At 39.7% G+C, this 17,896-nt stretch overlaps 1 protein-coding gene across 1 annotated transcript in view; it reads right to left on the bottom strand.

Moving 5' to 3' along the window:
* Window positions 1–747: 747 nt before the first annotated feature.
* L3HYPDH (trans-L-3-hydroxyproline dehydratase) overlaps window positions 748–17,896 on the bottom strand; it is a 62,745-nt gene continuing 45,596 nt past the window's right edge. Inside the window, exon 9 of the transcript XR_009210396.1 lies at window positions 748–826. The gene's annotated coding sequence lies outside the window, so the exon portion shown is untranslated. The remainder of the gene's footprint in view (window positions 827–17,896) is intronic.

The following is a 17,896-nucleotide window of genomic DNA, read 5'->3' as shown; positions in this document are numbered from 1 at the left end:
GGGTCTTGCTCTGTTTCCCAGGCTGGAATGCAGTGGCATGATCATGACTCACTGCATCCTCGAACTCCTGGACTCAAGAGATCCTCCTGCCTCAGCCTCCTGAGTTGTTAGAATTACAGTCACGAGCCACTGTGCCCAGCTCTCTATATGTTATCACAGAATATCATTTCATAATCAAAATTGCAAACAGGAAAAACAATTGAAAGTGCTTAGCAATAACAAAGCTCTATTCTAGAAATGTAGAAATTATTAAAAATTGTATATTTTAGTTATTCATGGATAATGCAAATATAACAGCCATTTTGTGAAAAATATATGATAAATCAGAGTAAACTAAGAATGTCTATGTAAGTTAAATAGTTTTCATGCTTTCCCCAAACAATATGCCGAAAAGGTCTCACTTGCCCTAGGGAAGTACATACACATAAAGCATGCCTTAGTGAGGTCTGCAATTTTGCTAAAATAAATCCCTACTTTCCAACATAAAGGGGAAACAGTAATTTATAGGACTGCAGTGAATACAAGTTTTTAAAATTATGGTCTGTCCTAGGGGAAAACTACCCCCGTACAAACGTATTTACAAGAAAATAGTTGGAAAAGTTTGGAAGCCTGGGCACTGTGGCATAATCTTTTATTACCATCATTATTTGCCTAAGTTAAGGTGCTTATCAGACTTGATCTCAGCCCTAAGAAAATTTGAAGTAGTAAAATAGCATTCAAAGAAGACCTACATCATTACAGCAATATCCCTGCTTCTTCAGATTTGAGGAGCGCTAAAGTTTTCTGAGCTCTTTTATCATACTGCCTCTCCAATGAGGTCCCTTACCTAGAATAAATAAGAAATTTAAATATACTGATTTATAAGCCATTTGACAAGAGTAATTTGTAAATTTGGTTGGACCTAAGGATGAACTGTGATGGTTTTATTGAGAAGATTAAAACTAGTGTCCAGTCTCTGTGGGGAATTTTCTTCCCTCTAGCCAGAGCACATTTGAAAACTTTTCCTTTTATGGCTTTAGTTAAAGAAGAGAGCTGACCTCTACACAAACTCTCATGAGCACACATAGAGTTGTGTGGGGTTTTTCTTTTCTATCACCCCCCATCACTTCATATTTTAGACAGCCTAGGCCCAGGGTCCCCCGTGTTCATCCCTTTCCTGCTGAGACCTAGGTCTCTTTGGAGCAGACCCCTTCCCTAGATTAATCCCATTGTCTGACTTTTCAACATCCCACAAAGGGCCGCTATGTCCTAATCAAACAAACAAACAAACAAAGAAAAAACACACATGGTCGCATGGATTGGAGCCACTTCAAGTTCACGTTCTCAGACTTCTCCCCTCCCCTTGCCCTAGGCTGTCCCACGGGATGCCCTTGGCAGCCTTCTCTTCCACTCTCTTCAAAGGCTCCCCCTCCCTCAGACCCAACCACCTCCCTTCATCCCTATTCTCGACTGACAACTTCCCCGCTCACAAGCTAATCTACTCCTCACCCACCTTCATTCCTTTTTTTCCTTTCCTTTCATTCCAGGGGACAAAGCTACTCCTACCACTTCCCTCAGGAATCTTGTTCCATTAACTATTATCTCTCTGGTATTAATGTTCTATCTCTCCTCGATTGATTCTTTCCCTTAGCAGACACAGACTCTCCTGGATTTCCTGCCACCTCCCTGGCCCACATCTTGGGCTGACCGTCCTTAAATGTAGGTGGTCCCAGGTTGTTTTCAAAGCTCTCTTCTTTTATTATTCTCTATACTTTTCTTTGATATCCCCATATTTACCCTGTAACAGTCAGGATTCAGTCAGGAGATGGAACCACCCCAGTTACGTTAACTGAGATAAATTAATATGAAGAATTGTTAACTGTGCATAAAGTTGTTAACTAAGTAACCCAAAGAGTGAGAAGAAAACTCTAAGATATGGCAAAAGTAGCACCTGCAGGAAGCAACTCCACCTCTAGGGCTGAAAGGACAAAGGAAGAAGCTGGAATTACTAAAACTAGAATGTAGAAAAGAGACTGCCTAGGGAGGGACACAGACCTTGGAAGAGGGGACGTAGTTGGTCACTGCTAGTGTCTCTAAGCAGGAATAAGAGGAAGCCGGTTTTGCAAGTGTTAAAAAAAACTACACACTGGCCCCAACAGCTGTTACTGGAATGATCTGCAACTGCTGGAGGGAAGCAGTGAGGTTGCAGGGAGACTCACATCCCATCCTCCCTCCAGCCCTGCAGCTTCCCTCTATTGGCAGAGCCTAAGAAAAAGCCAAATGGTCAAGCAGAAATGTGGTTTGCAGAGTCCTAGCTCCAGCATCAGAAAGCATGTATGGAGAGCACATTTCGAGGAAAATATAAAAATGGGCACAACTCCACAGCCTCAAATACCACTGGAAGGGGCCAGGTGCAGTGGCTCATGCCTGTAATCCCAGCACTTTGGGAGGCTGAGGCCGGTGGATCATTTGAGCTTAGGAGTTCGAGACTAGCCTGGCCAACATGGTGAAAGCCTGTCTCTACTAAAAATACAAATATTAATAGGGTGTGTAATCCCAGCTACTCAAGAGGCTAAGGCAGGAGAATCACTTGAACCCGGGAGGTGGATGTTGCAGTGAGCCGAGATTGTGCCATTTCACTCCAGCCTGGGCAACAGAGCAAGACTCTGTCTCAAAAATAAACAAGTAAATAAATAAATAAAACCACTGGAGGATTCAACAACCTGTTTCCCTAGCCCAAGTTTCTCTTGAACCCCAGGCTTTTTTAACCAGCTTCCTGTTGGAATAGTTCTTTGCATGCCCTATGATTACTTTAGACTCAATATGTTCTAAATTGCTCTCATTAACCTTTCTCCTTCCCAGCCTGTCCTCTTCTTCCACCCTGCTCTCTCCATATGAATGAGTACCACCGTTATGTCTTTATGAAATGCATAAATATTATTTCATCAGTACACCTCTGGCCCTTTGCGCTCACATTCAATCAATCATTAGAGCTCTTTCACTTCCCTTAATATCTCTCAAATCGGTTCCCTCCTCTTCAGTCCCATTGCTACTCTCTTAGTCTCTACCCCCTGTCATTTCCTACCAGATTAAAACATTGTCTACTAACTGGTCTTGCTGTCTCACATTTTACTCTGTTGCCATACCCTGGGCTCTAATTTCCTGACAGTGATCCCCTATACAAGCAGAATGATCTATCTTAAATGCAAATCTTGTCACCCTGCTCTCTGCTTAAAATCCTTTACTGGCTTCTCTCAATCTTCAAAATTCCTTTCTCTTTGGTATGACTTAGAAAGTTGTCCAGCCTTAATTCTAGCCTCCACTTCTGTCCCCACCCCCTTTCCTCATTTCAATCCAAATGCAATCATCTGAGCATACTGCACCGCCTAGCTTTCTTCAGCCTTGCCTTGTTCTTCATGGCCTCTGCATGTTTGTACATCCCATTGCCTTTTCTGGGTTGATCTTCCTATTTCTCACTTCTGACCCTTCTTCCCCTTTCTAACTTTTTTCCACCCTTCAAGATTGAACACAAGTTTTAACTCCTAGGAGGATTTTCTCTGACTCAGCCCTCATGCCTGCCCCCAGTCTGTCAGGGTCTCTCCCTTGAGCCCCCACACCCCTTCATGTTGGGCTTCTTGGGGCTATTCCTGAGTGGTTAGGAGTGAGAGTTCTGAAGCCAGACTCTGTGTTCAATTTCCAGCACTTCATCTTGCTGTATGTGTGACCTTGGGAAAGTTATTTAGCCCTGCCACCCTCAATCCCTGCATATGGAAACCGGGCTTATAATAATACCTTCTGATAGGTGGTTATGAAGATTACATGAGATATATGCAAAAGCCCAATTCCAGTTTTTAATCATTCTTTTCAAAGCATCTTACATAATTCTCTGGCTACTGGTACATATAGATTATTAAAACCAGGGCGCAAATTTATACTGTACTGCTTTAGAACAACACTACTGTTCTGCTAAAACCCTCAGCCACATTTATTTTAGAAGGGCCTGGACCAGATGGATACTATCATTGACTTGAGTCTATAATTATTTGGGGATGGGCTCAAGTCTTGCATTTTTTTTTTTTTTTATTTTTTTTTTTAGGTACTAGGGTCTTCCACTGTCTTTAGGAAAAAGAGCGAATGCTTTGCCAGCCGTAATATCCTCTGACTGGTGTTAAAGCACATTTAGTGGGAATGTCATTAACTTTTTCATGGGAAAGATGAAATTGGCCAGCACCCTGTTTCTCCCTTCCAGTTTTGCTGTGGTCCTGGCTGTGCCTAGAGAGGGAAATCCATGAAGCGTGAGGTCAGGCAGCCCAAGCTCTTCTCCAGGGTGCACTCAGCCAGCAGGCCTCGGTCCTACCTTGAGGCAAACACTCCTTCTCAACGTTTATTTATGCTTTTGAACCCAAGGTCCAATGGGAACATAAAACATATAATTCCAAAAGAGATTACCCCCCACTGATTTCTTCTACCACACACAGAGAAAAGGAAAACCATGTATAAGCCAATAGCCGGGAACTTCTCCAGAGAGCTTCTGACCGCCATGTATGAAGCCCTTAAATACAGCTGTGGGGAGAGCAATGCCCAGCGAAGGCACATGGACAGAATGAAGGCGCAGGCATGTATTTTAATTTTCTTTCCACCAGACCTATCCTTGACTTTTCACAGATTTCCCAGCTGAAGAATCAGGATGGGTGATAACATGGGAGAAAAATGTTCCACGGTGGCCAGTCTGTGTTCCTCCGGAGAGTCACTTATAGGCACATGGATGGGCAGCCGGGAGCCCTGGTTGGCCCATGAAGCAGCTGGGGAGGTCAGGCTGCTCCCTGGGAGCTGGGATGGAGTGACCTCTGTCTTCTGGTTCTCTGGCTTTGGTCCCACAGCAGACTGTCACCTCAGATGGCCTCACTGAGGCAGAATGAGTTACTGGCAAGTTAGCAACAGTCGAGCTATATGATGCCCTCCTGTGTCCCCCGCTGAGAGCACTGAGACTCTGACACTCCTACTGCTGGGCTGTGAAAATGACTAAGAAAAATGTAGTAGGGACAGCTTTTTAAAAAGCATGACAAGTTTTTTAGCCTTGCTCAAAAAATACCTCTCCTTAAGAAAAAAAAGCAAGAGGGCCTGAGCATGGGTGTGGGGGTGGGAGGGAGCTAAAATACTAATGTCTCTAGGGGAAGTTGCCTTCAAAGGAATACAGGACTACAGGGTGACTCATGTTCCCTGGAAGTGGTTTATGTTCTAATACTAAATCTATAGAATCATAAAACCAGATTGTATGCAAGCATTTTGCACGTGTTCGTCATCATTGTTACATGTCACAAGTATATTACTTTTATAACTAAAGTCTTAGACCAAGTTGTGTCTTTACTTTTTATTCTTCCACACTGCAGCTCCCCCTGCCTGACATGTAGAAGGATAATCAGAGTGCTGGTCCTGCATGAAAGGAAGCTATCACAAACTATTAATGAGAGATGTTTGAGCCATTTTATAATTGGTGAGAGATAAAATTTTCATTTTTTAAAACTAGAGTCAGCTTGTAGTTATTCACTGTAAAGAAATAAAGAAAAACATATAAGCTTAAATAGTTGGCTTTTGAAAATATTTTATATAAATATATTTGAGTGTATTTATTTCTACTTCTGAATATAGTTTTCATCTAGGATTTTGGGAAGCCAGGTAATTTCCCACAAACTAGATAAAGTACATTACCTTCATGCCTTTAAAAAAAACCTGAAAAAGGGCCGGGCGCGGTGGCTCATGCCTGTAATCCCAGCACTTTGGGAGGCCGAGGCGGGTGGATCACGAGGTCAGGAGATCGAGACCTTCCTGGCTAACACAGTGAAACCCCGTCTCTACTAAAAATACAAAAAAATTAGCCGGGCATGGTGGCAGATGCCTATAGTCCTAGCTACTCGGGAGGCTGAGGCAGGAGAATGGCGTGAACCTGGGAGACGGAGCTTGCAGTGAGCCAAGATCGCGCCACTGCACTCCAGCCTGGGCGACAGAGCGAGACTCTGTCTCAAAAAAAAAAAAAAAAAAAAAAACAAACCCGAGAAAACAAAACAAAACAAAGAACATTCTGTTTAAACAAAATTGCTCAGAAGCCCAATATGTAAAATGGGTACAAATGGAGCAGCTTTGGTGGAAGCAGAAATTACAGGCCTTAAGCCAAGCCCTCTTGACTGTCATGTCCACCTCATAGTAACACCAAAGGTGCTCTGGAGACAGCAGTTTACATAAGAAAATGAACACACACAAAGATATTCACCATCATTAGCCACTAGGGAAATTCAAATGAAAACCGCAATGAGATATCACTGCACACCTATCAGAATAGCTAAAATAAAAAAGGGTGATGATACAAATACTGGCAAAGATAGGGAGAAACCATGTCACTCACGCACTACTGGTGGGAATGTAAAATGGTATAGCCACTCTGGAAAGCAGTTTGGCAGTTCCTTAAAAAACTAAACACATAACTAGGCAACCAAACAATTGCACTCCTGGGCATTAATCCCAGAGACGTGACAACTTATGTTCACACAAAAACCTGTACTAGTGTTCATATGAGCTCTATTTGTAATAACCCCCAAATGGAAATAACCTAGATGTCTTTCAACAGATGAACAGGTTAAACTGCGGTATATCTATATGATAGAATACCACTCAGCTATACAAAGAAGCCAATTATTAACACATCAAACCTGGGTGAATCTCCAGAGGATTCTACCATGTGAATAAAGCTGATACCAAAATGTTGCGTACTGTACGATTCCATTTATATAACATTCTTAAAATGTCAAAATTATAGAAATTGACAAAAGATTCATGTTTTCTAAGGGTTAAGAATATGCGAGGGAAGTGGAAATGGCTTTAAACGGCATGAAGGATTGTGTTGGTGATGAGATGACCTGTATTTTGTCTGTATCTACATCAATATTCTGGATGTAAGAGTGTACCATAGTTTTGCAAGACGTTGCTATTGGGAAAACTGGGTTAAAAGTACATGGGATCGGCTGGGCGTGGTGGCTCACGCCTGTAATCCCAGCACTTTGGGAGGCCGAGGCAGGCAGATCACGAGGTCAGGAGATCGAGACCATCCTGGCTAACATGGTGAAACCCCGTCGCTACTAAAAATACAAAAAATTAGCCGGGCGTGGTGGTGGGTGCCTGTAGTCCCAGCTATTCAGGGGGGCTAAGGCAGAAGAATGGCCTGAACCCAGGAGGCGGAGCTTGCAGTGAGCTGAGATTGTGCCACTGCACTCCAGCCTGGGCGACAGAGCAAGACTCTGTCTCAAAATAAATAAATAAAATAAAATAAAAGTACATGGTGTCTCTGTATTATTTCTTACAACTGCATGGGAATCAAAAACTTTTTCAGAATAAAAAATGTATAATAATATTTTAATCATAAAAAGACGATCTCTTGAAATCCTGTGTTCAGCTGTAACTTGGATGTCACTTGTTTCACCCTGTTCAGACTGATTCATGCATCACTCTAGTGATGGCAGTGTGCCCTTCAGACAAATGTCAGGTTCCAGGTAAGTTCAACTTCCCTCCTTCTAATCCAGTAAAAAGTACGTACTTGAGTTAATATCATGAATCAACGAAGTATTCAGTGCTGGAAATGAACCTACTGTTTTGTTTTCTTTTTTTTTTTTTTTAAGTTCATACCTCCTCTGAACTAGATAGGTATTTAAGTGATAAAGCAGAGAAAGCAAGAAAGAGATAATATCAATGAGAAATGATTGGTTGGTTGGATCATGGCATGTACCCACCTCACTTCAAAAAGTGATTTAGGATATGTTATTTTAAAAATATGTGTTCTATATTGTGGTAGGCTGAGCGGTAGTCCTCCAAAGAGGTCCATGTCTTAATCCTCAGAACATGTGAATATGTCACCTTGCATGGTAAAAGGATCTTGAGATGAGAGATTAGCCTGTATTATGCAGGTGGGCCTGATGTAATTGCAAGGGTCCTCACAGAAAGGAGGAAGGAGTTCAGAGAGAGGAGAAGACAATTTGTTAAGGAAAGCAGAGATTGGAATGATATGGCCATAGTCAAGGAAACTGGCAGCCACTGGAAGCTGGAAGAGGCAAGAAATATTCCCTCTGAAGCCTTCAGAAGGAATCAGCCCTGCTGACACCTTGATTTTAGCCCTATGAGATTCATTTCTGATTTCTGACCTCCAAAGTTTAAGAGAAGAATAAATATGTGTCTTAAATCACTAAGTTTGTGGTAATTTGTTACAATAGCAACAAGAAATTAATTGAAGAAGAAAATAAAGAGGGGAAAATATGATGAAGAAATAGCTTACTCTTTCTTGTATCTAATTTTATTGAAATACTAACTTGAAAACAAGATTTACTTCTTACAAACTCTATGTAGACTGCGCACTTGAAAGCTTACCAAACAAAACAAAAAGAAAAAAATCAGTCAACTCCCACAGCAAGACACTGTATAATCTCTAATAATTAACTTTTTGGTACTCTGCCAGTAAAAAAGCTCATATTAGAAATTCTTTTTAGGTCAAGTGCAGTGACTCACACCTGCAATCCCAGCATTTTGGGAGGCCAAGATGGGCAGATCACTTGAAGCCAGGAGTTCAAGACCAGCCTGGCCAACATGGTGAAACCCCATCGCTAATAAAAATACGAAAATTAGCCAAGCACGGTGGCCTGTAGCTACTCAAGAGGCTGAGGCAGGAGGATCCTTTGAACATGGGAGGCAGAGGCTGCAGTGAGCCGAGATCACGCTACTGCACTCCAGGCTAGGTGACAGTCTCGACTCTGTCCCCCCCCCCCAAAAAAAAAAAAGAAATAAAATAAAATGTATTAAGCACGTCTATCGTTTGTCATAGTCTCAGTAAGAGTTAAGCTCAATATTATCTCTTCATTTCCATTTTAGAAAACCAAGAGTCAAGTAAATTACAATAAATTATTCAGAGCTTGGCATGCATTTCTCTATTCTTTCTCTATTTCATATTTTGAAGGCAACTTTTTTTTCATAACCTCTGGCATCATTCCCTTTACATTTAAATCATCACCATTCATTCATTAAACAGGTAATTACTGCTATATATAAATATATATATCAATAGATACATATATACACATATAAAAATATACATATATGTACATACACATGCACCTACTTATAATAGGAATTAAGTTACTCTCCTTATTTATAGTAGACGTGTGAGAACAGTGAAGATACTGATTTTCAAAAAGGTGAATTCCAGAACATGGTATCTCTCAAGCCCTAGAAAGTCTTTAGGATGTTGTTAAACAGTGGTTTGGGAGCATTTAGAAAAGATGTATGGCTGGGTGCAGAGTGGCTCACGCCTGTAATCCCAGCACTTTGGGAGGCCGAGAAGGGTGGATCACAAGGTCAGGAGATCGAGACCATCCTGGCTAACACAGCGAAACCCTGCCTCTTCTAAAAATACAAAAAATTAGCCGGGCATGGTGGTGGGTGCCTATAGTCCCAGCTACTCAGGAGGCTGAGGCAGGAGAATGGCGTGAACCTGGGAGGCGGAGCTTGCAGTGAGCCGAGATCGCACCACTGCACTCCAGCCTGGGCGACAGAGCAAGACTCCGTCTCAAAAAAAAAAAAAAAGAAAAGATGTATAATCCTCAGGAGTCAGCAAGATGGTTTCCTGATGGCTTCTAGAATGACAAATCCAGATAGAGTTGGTATTCACCTAATATAAGAGCTTTGGAACGTTCTCTTGTCCCAGTATATGCCACATCCCACAGGCTCCAACTGGCATAGGACTGTGTTTTAGAGAGTGCCTATTAGCATGTGAATGACTCGGGAAGAAACAGTGTTCTAGCCAAGATTACATACGTATGGCTTAAAATATAATTACAATATGCTTTTAAAACGTGCCACACATGTTTACAAACCACAGCACATCAGAGTATCTCTCTGAGGTCATCTAACTCAGCCCTACAGAATCCTTCTATAGCATCTACTTGAATATCCCTAGGGAATGGGAACCTACACCCTCCCTGTTCAACCTATTCATTAGACAGTTAATTTATGTAGAATAAAACCCTGTCTCTGACATTAACTCATTGTTCATCTGTAAATTTAAAAAAAAAAAAAAAAAAAATCCTGTTTTTTTTTTTTTTTTTTTTTTTTTAAGATGGAGTTTCGATCTCGTTGCCCCAGCCTGAAGTGAGTGCAGTGGCGCGATCTTGGCTCACTGCAACCTCTCCCTCCCAGGTTCAAGCGATTCTTCTGCCTCAGCTACCCGAGTAGCTGGATTACAGGCATGCACCACCATGTCCGGCTAATTTTGTATTTTTTAGTAGAGACGGGGTTTCACCATGTTGGTCAGGCTGGTCGCGAACTCCCAACCTCAGGTGATCTGCCCACCTTGGCCTCCCAAAGTGTTGGGATTAAGGGCACGAGCCACCGCGCCCGGCCCAATCCTGTCCTCTTCTAACACTTGAAGATAGTATCAGGCTATATCAGACCGTTCTTGCATTGCTGTAAAGAAATACCCGAGACTGGGTAATTTATAAGAAATGAGATTTATTGGCTCACGGCTTTGCAAGCTGTCAACTGGAAGCATAGCGGCATCTGCTTCTGGGGAAACCTCAGGAAGTTTCCAATCATGATGGAAGGCAAAGGGGGAGCAGGCACATCACATGGCGAGAACAGGAGCAAGGGCCGGGGAAGGTGCCGCACACTTTTAAATCATCAGATCTCACTCACGATAGTGAAGACAGCACCAAGCCATGAGGAATCTGCCCCCATGATCCAAACATCTCCCACCAGGCCTGCTTCCAGCATTGGGGATTACAATTCAACATGAGATTTGGTCAGGGACAAATATCTAAACTGTATCACAGGCCCTGCTTCCAAAATTTTTTTTTTCCTAGTTAAACATACATTTTTTTCTTAACTTTCCTTCACAGGTCATTTCCCAGGCAGATTTAGCCATACTAATCTCCTCTGCTGCAAATTTTTCTAAACCAGTTTTATAATGTTTTGCTCAGACCAGGACAAATACTCCAGACATCATCTGCCACAACAGGTTATAACAGTTATGAAGGTAATGCTCTGTATTCATCTGTGTGGCATGAAATCTCATTAGCTTCATTGAAATAATTACACCAAACTATGTTCTTTTGTATCTTTTTCCAAGTAATCATAAAAAATGTTTTATAGAAAAAAATGCAAGGATTAAACACTGTGATACTCTAAAAGAGATATCCTGCCACATAGATACTTAGGGTATTGTGTTGGTTCAGCCAGCTGTGACTCCACCTCACAGTTCAATAAAGGGCCAGCATCTCTCCATCCTCTTCAGAAGGCTGTGCTGGAGGACTTCCAACCATGCTAGTCATGGTACATTATAGGTATGGCATTCCCCAGATGTAACAAATCAATAATGAGGATAATTTGGCCTGTCTTACAACTACTGAACTACTTTTTTGACTCCTAGCGATAACTTCTTTTCTAATGTTCTTCCACCATCTGTTTAAAATGAGCTCTTGAATTTTTCTAGGACATGATATCATCTTATAGGATTTGACCTTTTGAAAATCTGGATGAGTAGGTGTCTCCATTTTCCTAACATCAACTACCCCCCAACGGTTTTGAAGATTATATATAGCAGTTCTGAAAGCATCTCCGTATTTGTTCATCACCCTGGGATAAAATTCATCTGGACTTACGAATTTGCACTAAACTAAAAACAACCAGAATTCAAAAGGACTCCCCTGCCTGCCAATGACTTAGTGTCACATGGTAACTGTGGCAGAAGGGGATCTGCAGTCACTAGGCTCTTTAAAGATACAACAGAGGCAGCGTTGGTGGTACAAAGGGCTTCACAGCAAATGGCAGTAGATAAATCTGCTATTGTATCTTCTGATTATTAAGATAATTAACTTTATTGGGGTTACTACGCTAGGAATTATCCTATTTCTTCATAACATGAGTTGTTTACTTTCTTATTACCATTGAAATAGAATGCCACTAAGGCAGCTACCAGCATTTGTCATGAACATGAAACTAGCTGCTAAAATTTTAGGCCTTAAATGTGGAGATAAATTTAGAAGACATTGTAGTATCTCCCCAACATCAATTTCAATCTCTCCTTTTGTATAGGTTGCATTAGGTGGGATTGACTTCACTCCCAACTCCAGGGGTGCCCCCAGGTTGCTCTGAACTCAATTTGCCACAAAGATTGATTAGGGATGGACATATGACTTAGTGCTGACCATCAAAGCAGGATTCAGGACATTTTTTCCATGGCTTTGAGGGGAGAAGCTATCTCCTTCCCCTGGCTGCTATCTCACCCACCTATTAATCCAGAGGAAAACCAGTTCAAAGATAAACTCTACACATGAGAGAGACCAGAATTTAAACAAAACATAACTAAACAAAAACACCACACTCACATTGAAACAGGGTATGTGATCAAAATAAATCTGAAACTTACACTACTATGGGACCAGTCTTTCTCAAAGTTCAATAGAAGAAATAAGCCCTAAGATATACATTGCATGCAATAATGTAGCTTCTCTCCTATGCAACTGGAATGGTACTAAGTATGTCCTATCCTTGGGAGAACTGAGAAAACAGTCACTCAAATTACTTTTATGTTCTGTGGTTCAAATGAGGAACTCTGGTTGCAAAAGCAATTTGACTCTGCAGTTGGGTGTACTGGTAAGTCAGCTTTATTGTTTAGGCTAGTTAGAGTTGGGGTCTCCATTTCTTACAGCTGAAAGCTTCCTAACTATTATAATGATCAGTCTCCTTTTGGAGACATGCTTCTTTCTTGCACTCCCATCTGTTGCTCCAAATGCAATTTCAACAAAATTACCGGGAAATTTTCAAAAAATTACCAGAAAATCTGGCTCAGCAGATGCAGAATTCTGTAGGTTATCTGCTGTATCCTCACTTGATTCATTTCTGAGACATTCAAAAATGCTGAACAATGATAAAAGGGTCAACCCATAAGGAAGATATTACAATCATAAATAAATATGCAAGTAACAGAAACTGAAAATGCATGAAGGAGAAACTGACAGAATGGAAGGGAGAAATAGACAATTCAACCACAATGGATCATATACTATTATCACCATTATATACCAGTTATCCTAGGAATGCAAGGTTGGATTAACATCCAAAAATCAATCAACTATATTATAAGACTCCAGGGCAAAAACCACATGACCACCTCAGCAGATGCATTAAAAAGCATTTGACAACATCCAAAGCCTTTTCATGACAAAAAATCATTCAGCAAACTATTAACAGGAATAGAAGAGAACTTCCACAACCTGATGAAAGGCATGTACTAAAAGCCCAGAGCTAACATTTACCTGGGAAAGACAATACTTTACCCCTAAAATCAGGAAAAAGACAAGATGTCTGCTCTCACCACTTGTATTCAACCTGAAGGTTATAGCCAGGGAAGTTAGGTAAGAAAAATGAAATATTAGGTTGGTGCAAAAGTAATTGTGTTTTTTGCCATTACTTTTTATTGGCAAAGACTGCAATTATAGCCAAATAAAAGGCATGTAATTCAGAAAGAAGAAAAGTAAAACTATTTTTATTTGCAGATGACATATTTTATTTGAACAAGAAATCTGCTAAAAAAGAACTAATTAACAAGTTCAGGAAGTTTGCAGGCTAAAAAAATAATATTAAAAACAGTTGTATTTCTATACACTAACAATGAAGAATCCAAAATGAGATTAAGAAAAGAATTCCATTTATGATAGCAGCACAATGAATAAAACACTTAGGAACAAATTTAACAAAAAAAGGTACAAAACTTGTACTCTGAAAACTACAAAAAAAAATGTTGAATGCAATGAATGAACACCTAAACAAAATGGAAAGACAGCTTGTGTTCACTGACTGGAAGGTTTAATATCATCAAGATGGCAATATTCTTTAAATTGAACTACAGATTTAATGAAATTCCTATCAAATTCCCAGCTGGCTTTCTTGCAAAAGTTGACAAGCTGATTCTAAAATTCACATGGAAATGTAAGAGGCCCAGAAACAATCTTGAAAAAGAATAACGAAACTGGAAGCCTCTTTTTTGGTTCCATATGAACTTTAAAGTAGTTTTTTCCATTGCCAAGTCAATCCTAACCCAAAAGAACAAAGCCGGAGGCATCATGCTACCTGATTTCAAACTATACTACAACGCTACAGTAACCAAAACAGCATGGTACTGGTACCAAAACAGAGATATAGATCAATGGAACAGAACGGAGCCCTCAGAAATAATGCTGCATATCTACAACTATCTGATCTTTGACAAACCTGACAAAAACAAGCAATGGCAAAAGGATTCCCTATTTAATAAATGGTGCTGGGAAAACTGGCTAGCCACATGCAGAAAGCTGAAACTGGATCCCTTCCTTACACCTTATACAAAAATTAATTCAAGATGGATTAAAGACTTACATGTTAGACCTAAAACCATAAAAACCCTAGAAGAAAACCTAGGCATTACCATTCAGGACACAGGCATGGGCAAGGACTTCATGACTAAAACACCAAAAGCAATGGCAACAAAAGCCAAAATTGACAAATGGGATCTAATTAAACTAAAGAGCATCTGCACAGCAAAAGAAACTACCATCAGAGTGAACAGGCAACCTACAAAATGGGAGAAAATTTTTGCAATCTACTCATCTGACAAAGGGCTAATATCCAGAATCTACAATGAACTCAAACAAATTTACAAGAAAAAAACAACCCCATCAAAAAGTAGGTGAAGGACATGAACAGACACTTCTCAAAAGAAGACATTTATGCAGCCAAAAAACACATGAAAAAATGCTCATCATCACTGGCCATCAGAGAAATGCAAATCAAAACCACAATGAGATACCATCTCACACCAGTTAGAATGGCCATCATTAAGAAGTCAGGAAACAACAGGTGCTGGAGAGGATGTGGAGAAACAGGAACACTTTTACACTGTTGGTGGGACTGTAAATTGGTTCAACCATTGTGGAAGTCAGTGTGGCGATTCCTCAGGGATCTAGAACTAGAAATACCATTTGACCCAGCCATCCCATTACTGGGTATATACCCAAAGGACTATAAATCATGCTGCTATAAAGACACATGCACACATATGTTTATTGCGGCACTATTCACAATAGCAAAGGCTTGGAACCAACCCAAATGTCCAACAACGATAGACTGGATTAAGAAAATGTGGCACATATACACCATGGAATACTATGCAGCCATAAAAAATGATGAGTTCATGTCGTTTGTAGGGACATGGATGAGACTGGAAACCATCATTCTCAGTAAACTATCACAAGGTCAAAAAACCAAACACTGCATGTTCTCACTCATAGGTGGGAATTGAACAATAAGAACACATGGACACAGGAAGGGGAACATCACACTCCGGGGACTGTTGTGGGGTGGGGGGGCGGGGGCAGGGATAGCATTAGGAGATACACCTAATGCTAAATGATGAGTTACTGGGTGCAGCACACCAACATGGCACATGGATACATATGTAACAAACCTGCACATTGTGCACATGTACCCTAAAACTTAAAGTACAATAAAAAAAAAAAAACTGGAAGGCTCACACTTCACAATTTCAAAGCTTACTATTACAATGCTATTGTAAACAAGACAGTGTGAAACTGACAGAAGGATAAACCCATATCCTGGAATGGAATTGAGAATCCAGAAATAAACCCTCATATTTATAATCAATTGATTTTCAGTGAGTGTCCCGAGATAATTCAATGGGGGGAAAGAATAATCTTTTCAACAAATGGTATGGTGACGATTAGATATCTACGTGCAAAAGAATAAAATTAGACTCCTACCTCACACTGTCTATAAAGATCAACTCAAAATAGACCTAAATAGAAGAGCCAAAAAAAACAAACTCTTACAAGAAAACACAGATGTGAATCTTTGAGAACTTAGGATAAGCCTGTTTAGGTATGCCAATAAAAGCACAAGCAATAAAACAAACAAAAAAGATAAATTGGACTTCATAGAAATAAAAAACTTGGAGACATCAAAGATTTTATCAAGAAAGTGAGAAGACAACCCACAATATGAGAGAAAATATTTGCAATCTTGATATATGACAGGAACTTGTATCCAGAGTATATAAAGAACTCCTACAAGTCAACAATAAAATGACAAATAACCCAATTTAGAAATGGGGAAAATACTTATATCGACATTTCTCCAAAGAAGACATATTAAATAGAAATGGCCAACAAGCACATAAAAGACGTTCAACATCATTATTATTAGGGAAATGCAAGTCAAAACCACAATAAGATACTTCATGCCTGTCAGGGTGACTAATACTAAAAACAAAACAAAGCAATAGCCATAAGGGGTATTGGGGAGGGTGTGAAGAAACTGGAATCCTTATACATTGCGAGTGGAAATGTAAAATGGTGCAGCTGCCTTGGAAAATGATTTGGCAGTTCCTCAAAATGGTCAACCAAGTGATACCATATGACCCAACAATTTCACTCCTAGGTATATACTCAAAAGAAATGAAAACAAATGTCTTCACAAAACTCATACACAGTGTTCATAGCAGCATTGTTTACAATACCTAAAAAGTGGAAACGACTCAAATGTCCATTACCTAATGAATGAGTAAACAAAATGTGTTTTTATCTGAAAAACAGAATATTATTCAGGAATAAAAAGAAAGTACTGATATGAGCTACAGTATGAATGGACCTCAAAAACATCATGCTGAGAGAAAGCAGTCAGATGCCAAAGACCACCTATTGTATGCTTAATTTTATATCAAATATCCAGAATATACCAGTCCATAGAGATAGAGTAGTGTTTGCCAGAGACTGGGAGGAGAGGGAAATGCAGAGGAATAGCTAGGGGGTATGGGGTTTCTTTTTAGGTTAGGAAGTTAGATAGTGGTGAGAGTTGCACAAGTCTGTGAATAGACTAAAAACCACTGAATTGTACGCTTTAAAGGATAAATAGTATGGTTTGTGAATAGTATCTCTGAGTTGTTACAAAAAACAAACATGTTTGAACAGCTTCTACAATTTTGCTTTATCACTTGCTATCTCTCAGGCCTCGTTAGCATCAATGTAGTTGTGAAATGAATTTTTAAAGACATTTAATGTAGAACCTCCCATTTAGAGAAATAAAATTTCAACAAAATAATGTTTAATGAATTCTGAACTTGTCATGTTAGACAAAGTAAGTCAAACTATTGAAAGCACGAGGTAGAAAATCAATAAACCTTAGGCGTAAAAACATGTTTCATGACTACAAAACTTAGTTTAAAAATGTTTCATAAATTAAAAACATGGAAAAGTGAAAGCTTATCAACATTTTACTTATTTTATTAACCTCAAATGTTATGAAAAGAACTAAAGCAGTTTATTTGATTTGGCTGAACACATATGAATTACTTAAAAATGAAGCATGGCCATCTAAATAGCATGCTTTAAATGTCTGTCCAGTGATTTACAGCTAATTGCCAAATATTATTCCGTTGCTAAATCTTTACATTTGCCTTACTAAGGCTTGCTAAATTAGTTAAAATAAACTCAAACAAAGCATATTTCTTGCATATTTTTGATAAAATATGTCACAAACATACATTTCCTACATATTTTAAAAATATTTAGTAGGAAACTATCTTATGTCATATTTCCCAGGAAAAAGAGAAACAGATTTGTGTATGGGAAGTTTATTGTGCAATGGTCTCAAGATAAAAATTGTGAGACATTAAGGAACCAGCATTGAGCAAAAAGAGAGTCGAATTGTGATGTAATTGCAAAAAAAAAAAAAAAAAAAATCTCGGCTAATTCCACAGGAGCTTGGAAGCTACGCTGGCCTTTCTGAGTTGTTCCAAATTAAGGCAAGGGGGCCTGATTTGTATATTCTCCACACT

Source organism: Hylobates moloch, unplaced genomic scaffold (genome assembly GCF_009828535.3).
Source record: "Hylobates moloch isolate HMO894 unplaced genomic scaffold, HMol_V3 SCAFFOLD_16, whole genome shotgun sequence".
Lineage (NCBI taxonomy): Eukaryota > Metazoa > Chordata > Mammalia > Primates > Hylobatidae > Hylobates > Hylobates moloch.
This window is presented reverse-complemented; position numbering and strand designations above follow the sequence as displayed.